Consider the following 7,311-nt stretch of genomic DNA (forward strand, 5'->3'; position numbering starts at 1 on the left):
GAAGTATAGAAGCCTAGAGTTCCTACAGACCCTGGACTATGAAAACCTCCCTTTCAGATGCCATCGTTGTCACAAATACGGACATCTGGCCCGGGAGTGTCCTCTAGGTCACAGGCGCCGTCGAAGACAAAAGAGAAAAGGAAAAAATCTGGAGGCTAATAAGTGGTTGCTTTCCCAGAAAGAAGGGGCTCCAATTAAGGAGAGCGGTCTTCAGGCAGAAGTTTAGGGGTCGGGTTCGGAACAAGCGGAGGAAGCTGATCAAGAACAGCCTGGGTTTTTAGCAAGTAAGTCTATCTCAACTCCGGTGTATCTCATGGGAACCGCGGCATTTTCTGAAATGGCAGGGGTGGCCCAGGCTAGTCCACTTCTATCCCCTTCTTTTTCCATATGCTCTTCTTTTGATTTATCTCATTCATGCTGTGATGAGTCTGGCCCCTTCAGGCAACTCGTGGATGATCTGTCGATCCTGAGGAAGGACCTAGTCACTTCAGACAGTGTTATTATGACTATTCCACCCTCTCCAAAGCTGACTTCTAGTCCCACGGATGATGCCTTATTTTTTCCTTCCAACGTTTGGAGTCCTGAACCCCCCTTACAATCTCAGATCACTGGCCACTAGAAAAGGGAAAGGGCTTGCTGTGGGAGGCCTGGAGTTGGACATGGTGTCAACAGGACCGAGGAAGACAAGAGGAAGAAAATCAAATCTGACGAAGGCACAGTTGAAGGCTGTCATTGATATTGCTGGTGGGAAACAGATGTCCCTGCCAGGGGTGCTTAGAGCAAAGCGGACACCCACTGAGGTTTCCCGATGATCATCTTATCCTACAATAGCAGGGGTTTAGCTAGTCTGCCCAAAAAGCTAGCTCTGAAGGATCTGGTCAGGACCAGCAAACCTAACATACTCCTGATTCAAGAAACGCTAGGGAAGGGGGAAGAAGTTACAGGATGTCTCGTCAAGCTCTTACCGGGTTGGACCTTCGACGCCATTGATGCAAATGGTCATTCGGGAGGAGTGGCTCTGGGTTTCAACACAAAGGTCCTTCGGGAGATCTCCTCCTGGGGATCAGAAAATGTTTTGGCAGTGGAGCTTTATTCCAATGAACTCTGCATCCCTTTTCATATTCTTAATGTTTATGGTCCAGTCTTGGATCGAGAGAGTTTCTGGAACTCTTTCTTTTGCAAAGTCCTTTCTGTCGCACCCAAATCTTATAGTTGGGGGAGCTTTTAATTTTTCTTTGGGGATGTCAGAATCGTGGGGGGTCAGAGCCAGGGCTGATCCCCTTTCTAATTTTTTTCAAAATAAATTGGCCTCTTCTCACATGGTGGATGTCCCTTTTCTCAAGCTGCCCCCGACATGGAGGAATCGTAGAATTGCAGAAGAATGGGTTGGGAAGAAACTGGATCAATTTCTGATTGGTGAATCGATGGCAGAAAATTTACAGGCTTTTAGACATTGGGTTGGGGAAGGCGGCCTATCGGATCATTTTCTGGTCTTTCTAGAAGTGAAAGGGGCTTTCACCAAACCGGGCACCCCTTTCAAATTTAACGCCTCTTGGCTGTCGGATGCAACTTATATCAACTTATTCCACAACACTTGGAGGAAAGATGCATTCAGTGAAGATGAGAGCCGCAGTCAAAATCTTATGGATAATTTAAAAAGGATGAAGATTGCTTCCAAACAATGGGCCCTCCAAAAGAAACTGAAGGATGAAGAAACGCTGGAAAATGTCAAATTTGAGATAGCTCTTCTAGAAGTCCCAGGTGTAAATGGCTATGGTACAGCAGAAGCTCGGGATAGACTTCAAGAATTGGAGAGAGAAAGGAGGAGAATCCTTCATCAAAGAGAGGAAAGCTGGCGTTTAAAAAGTAGAGCGACCTGGTTTCCGGCGGGGGACGACAACACCAAGTTTTTTTAGAATTTTGCAAGAGGAAGGAAAAATTCAAATACTATCTGGGAAATGAAGAAAGTTAATGGTGAGCAAGCGCACTCTTTTGAAGATCTAGCCTCCTTAGGGGTAGATTTCTTCAAGAATCTTTACAAAGCACCAGAGGAAATTTCTATTACAGAGGTTATAAGAGTAGCCCAGTTTTTCCCAAGGTTCATAGAGGAGGAAGGAAACGATTCTATCATGGCGCTTGTCACAAAGGAGGAGGTTGAAGACATTCTCAAGTCAATGCAAAAGGACAAAAGTCCAGGCCCGAATGGCTGGACTGTCGAATTCTTCCAACACTTTTTTGAATTCATGGGAGACGAGCTAGTGGCAGTTGTTGAAGATTCCAGGCGTACAGGTACAATCCCAAAACCTTTCAATGCCACATTTCTAGCCCTCATTCCCAAATCGGATCTTCCAGCTTCTTATGACGAATTCAGGCCTATTTCATTGTGCACCTGTGTTTATAAAATTATTGCAAAAGTTATCGCCTCTAGGCTCAAACCAGTCCTCTCTAGAAATATTTCACCAGAGCAGTTTGGCTTTCTAGATGGCAGACAAATTCATGAAGCAGTCGGAGTTGCACAAGAAACTCTTCATAGTCTAAAAATTGGGAAAAAAAAAGGAGTCGTTGTGAAAATCGATCTGTCAAAGGCTTATGACAGGATCAGCTGGCTGTATCTCAGGCTTCTGCTAACACATCTGGGTTTCAGGTATGACTTTGTGAGATGGGTGATGAGTTGTGTTTCCTCTTCTTCCATAGCCGTGCTGATCAACGGAGCGGCCTCCAGTTTTTTTAGTCCTGAGCGTGGCCTACGTCAAGCCTGTCTACTCTCTCCACTTTTGTTTTTGCTGGCAGCAAACGACATTAGCCTTATGATTCAAGATGCTAAAAGACAAGGGACTCTTAAAGGCATTGAAGTGGCGGTAAACTTTTGGGTCACCCACCTCCTCTTCGTGGATGATATACTCCTGTTCAGCAACGGAAGTCTAGAGGACTGCAGGACGCTCAAGAAGATTTTGGACCTTTTCCTGAAGGCTATAGGTCTATGCATTAACGAGAGAAAATCCACTCTCACCTGTACCGGTATGCCCAGAGAGCTTGTTCGCAGAGTGGAGATGGTTCTAAATTTCGAAGTCAAATCGCTGGAGGATGCCTTTAAATATTTGGGGTTCTTTTTGAAGCCTGACAACTACAGGATTAAAGATTGGAATTGGATACTTGTAAAAATTGAATCCAAACTGAAACACTGGAGTTTCAAGTGGCTGTCCAGGGCAGGAAGGCTAGTGTTAATCAAATCTGTTCTGATGGCTATCCCAGTCTATTGGGCTAGTCTGACTTGGGTTCCCAAAGGAATCTTATCCTCAATTGACAAATTATGCAGCAGATTCCTGTGGGCGGGGTCCAAGACGGAAAAAGTTACCCCATGGATTGCTTGGGATAAAGTGGCTCGCCCCAAAGAGTGGGGAGGTTGGGGTATAAAAAATCTTGATTGTTTCTCCAAATCTCTAGCAGCAAAGCTCAGCTGGAGGCTCATTTCTTCGGAGAACCTGTGGACTTCTGTTTCTAAAAGAAAATATATTGATCCGCTAACAACACTAGATTGGATCAGATTGCCGCAAAAGACTTGCAAAAACTCCTCGGTGGTATGGAAAGCTGTGGTCGCCTCTGTCAAAATTATAGAGAAGGGATTGGCTTGGAGTGTGGGGGATGGAACTCAGGTTAGGCTGGGTAGAGATCCATGGATAGGTTGTACTAAGATTTTCTCCCTCTCTTAGGGTTTGGTTTCGGCCTTAAAAGATAGGGGGATATACACTCTAAATCAGGTAGCTGATCCTCGGGCTTCATCCATTTGGAGTCAAGGATGGATTCAGGGAAGAGATTTGCATTTGGAGGAAGAATGGCTGGAGGAATGGGATCTGTTCAGAAGGGACCTTCTCAATTCCTCAGTCCGGCTCTAAGACTCCCCGGATGAACTCAGATGGGTCTTTGCCCAGAATGGGCTATATTCCCCAAAGATGGGCTACAAATGGATGATGTCTCAAAAAGGATGGGAGAATCCGGATTGGTGGTTTAAACCGCTCTGGAAACTAAAAGGGCCAGCCAAATCGAGATTGTTCTTCTGGTGTGTTTTGCTCCAGAAAGTCCCTACGTGGGACTTTCTTCAAAAAAGAGGTAGGATTGGTCCTGGATGGTGCCCGCTCTGTAAAGATAGTGTCGAATCTGCTCAGCACCTGTTCCTTTTCTGTCCTTTTAACACCAGCCTTTGGGTCGAAACATTAAGGCTTCTAAAAATCCCTTTCAGATGGGAAGGGCAGGGGCTCTTGGAAGCTTGGCAGAAGTGGTGGAATGAAGCCACAAATAACAGAGAGAGATCCATTCCTTTGCTCGTTACCTGGGGGACCTGGCTTGCAAGGAACCAAGTTATTTTCAAGGACTCTGTTTTCCCGATAGGTCGTCTTGCCGCAGAAGGAGCTGCAATTTATGAAAGTATCCCTGTTCCTTTGGATCCTCCTTCTACTAGAGATGTTTGTCAAGAATTTATTAGATATTGAATGCCGTGGGATTACTTTGACGATGCCTCAGATATTAATGGTCGCTGTGGGGCTGGGTTGATTATTCATTTATCAGAGGTTAAGGTTGTTAAAGCTTCTGTCGGTCTGGGACAGGGCTCCAATAACTTTGCCGAATTGAAAGCCCTTCACTTCCTACTCTGTTGGCTTCTCCTTAGGAATGTGAGAGACATCCAGATCTTTGGGGATTCAATGAACGCAGTGAAATGGTTTAACGGGACTCATCAATGCAGGAACTTCAACTTGCTCCCTTTGCTTAGAGAAGTCCTACGCCTGAAAAGTCGTTTCTCGGAGATCACTCTTAGCCATATCTATAGGGAAAGAAATCATGAAGCTGACCGTCTTTCAAAAGAGGGTGTTGAACAAGATTCGGGGTCCTGGACTATTTTGGAGGAAGAAAATGGGCTGGTTCGGCTGCTCGAACAACCCATTTTCGCTTAAGTTTTTTTACCAGAGTCTGTTTTTGATCATGTACATAGCTTTTCTTTTTCTTTCTGTTTTTTTATTTCTTTCAGGCAGCTTTCTCCTGGGCTCTTGGGCTGTTTCCTTCTCTATAGGAAGCCCGGGCCGCGGAGTGCCCTCAATGTTAAATGATCTACATTGGGGACGTTGTTCGCTGCTTTTCCTTCTGGTCTCTCGGCCTCAACTTGTAAACTGTTTCTCTCTGCGTGAATCTTTTCTCGGGGAGATGGTCTCTCAGTTGGAGGCGTTTGTAGCCATTTTATTGGCAGTAACAACTGCTGCACGTACGCTCTTTTGAGTTGTTTTACCTTTTAGACGTGACTTCTTTTCACCCAACAAGGCGAAAATCAAGTCGTTTTGTAATGCTATGCATTTACTCTGTAACAATCTATTTCTAATAGAAAGTTCGACATTTTTTTCTGTGGAAAAAAATAAAAATATGTAGGAATTGATTTAAATTGTTTTTGTTATTTTAATTATATATTTATTAATTTTTATTATGATTTTATTAATTTTAATAATATGTAATTAAAAAATAAAATAATTAAATTATGAAACTTAATCAATCATTTCAATTTTAAGAATTGTAATGGATGATTATTAGAGTTTGTGAAAAATTAATGATCCACTTGCAATTTTGTTAGTTGAATGACTATTAAAGTTTGTGATAAATCAATGATTGACTTGCAATTTAGTTATTTGGATGAAAATAACAATATTCATGCCATAATGAAAAGAGATTAAATTAATTTAATGTATCGTAATTGAATATTTGTTATCAATTTAATATGTGTCATCTGAATTTATAACATAGTCATTTAATATTTTTAATTATAAAAGGTCATTATTTTTTTTTTTTTTAAGCATTTGACATTTACTTTAATCAAATAATTATTTGCCCCATCTGGTAATGGAAAGTTGCCTCCTCTTCCTTGGAAATCTTTTCTCTGACTGGAAAGTTGCCTCCTCTTCCTTGGAAATCTTTTCTCTGACCTGACATGCAGTGGAGTGGACAACATTAACACGTGAAGATGAAAAAATACAATTTCAATAGCTAAGCAAATCTATACGAACTATATTGCTCCTTCTTACAAGTCTTGTAGACCTCAGTACGTTGACTGCCATGTACTATTGATATGTATTATTTATTTATTTTAGGGGAGTGAAAATGGTCTGTACATTTTTTAAGCTCAATAACTACAAACTACGAGTGAGGTTTTGCAATTTTAAGATTTTGGTTGAAATCTGATTCCTTTACAAGAACCTAGATTTTTTTAGTGTCCAAGTTACTGAAATTATAAAAACTCGAGAACCACTAAAGAACAAAATTTAATTGTGTTACAATCGTTCTATATCAATATAGATAAGACATTGATAGATATATAACAAAGATTCTGGTCAAAATGCAGTTGCTTGCTTGGGTTGTGAGGGCTACATAAATAGCAGTGAAGAATGAAGAGATGTTGGTGACAACTAATGCATTTTTTCTTTTCTTTGTTTACATTGCTATCATTAGTTGTCATACAATATGATGCAAGGAGCATGATCGATGAGTCGTATAGGCTCCAGCCCTGACAAATCGACGTATCGATGACGCAACTATCATAGCACAATTAGACACAGCGATAGAGAACCAATCAAAATTAAAAAGAATTTAAAAAATATATTATTTTTAGTTTGTAATGTAAACTTTGCATATAACGGTTTAATTTTAAGTCAAACTTAAAACTAATTTAAAGTCAACAAGATATCGATTGCAATATCTCTGCCTACGACAAGATAATAATCTTAATAACAATAATTATTTTAAAATGATTATAATAATATTTAATTAACACTAATTAAAGATTAAATATTATTGATAATTAAATATAATCATTGCTAATTAAAAATTATTATAATCATTTTAAAATTACAATTATTTATACAATTAATAATAATTAGATTCTCCTTCTTAAAGTTGGATACACTGCATTGGTCTTAATGAACATTAATCATCATCATTATTATCATTTTTATTATTATTATTAAATAATTAAATAGTTGAAAATTTAATAATATTAAATAAAATTAAATATTAAATAATAATAGAAACAATACGATTACTAATAATATTAATCAATTAATAATTTAATTAAATATTAATAATAATTTATTTATTTATTTATATATATTTAAAAATAAAAATAATTACCTTATTTATTTACTTTTATTTTTATAATAATGAATTAATTTATTAATTTACTAGAAATAATTAAATTTTAATATAATTTATTGAAAATATTAAATATTGGTTTTTAATAATTTATATTAATTTTTGTTAATAATATACACATATATATAT

This window comes from Pinus tabuliformis, chromosome 5_1 (genome assembly GCF_031772625.1).
Source record: "Pinus tabuliformis cultivar Carrire ecotype Pingquan chromosome 5_1, CPIR1, whole genome shotgun sequence".
Lineage (NCBI taxonomy): Eukaryota > Viridiplantae > Streptophyta > Pinopsida > Pinales > Pinaceae > Pinus > Pinus tabuliformis.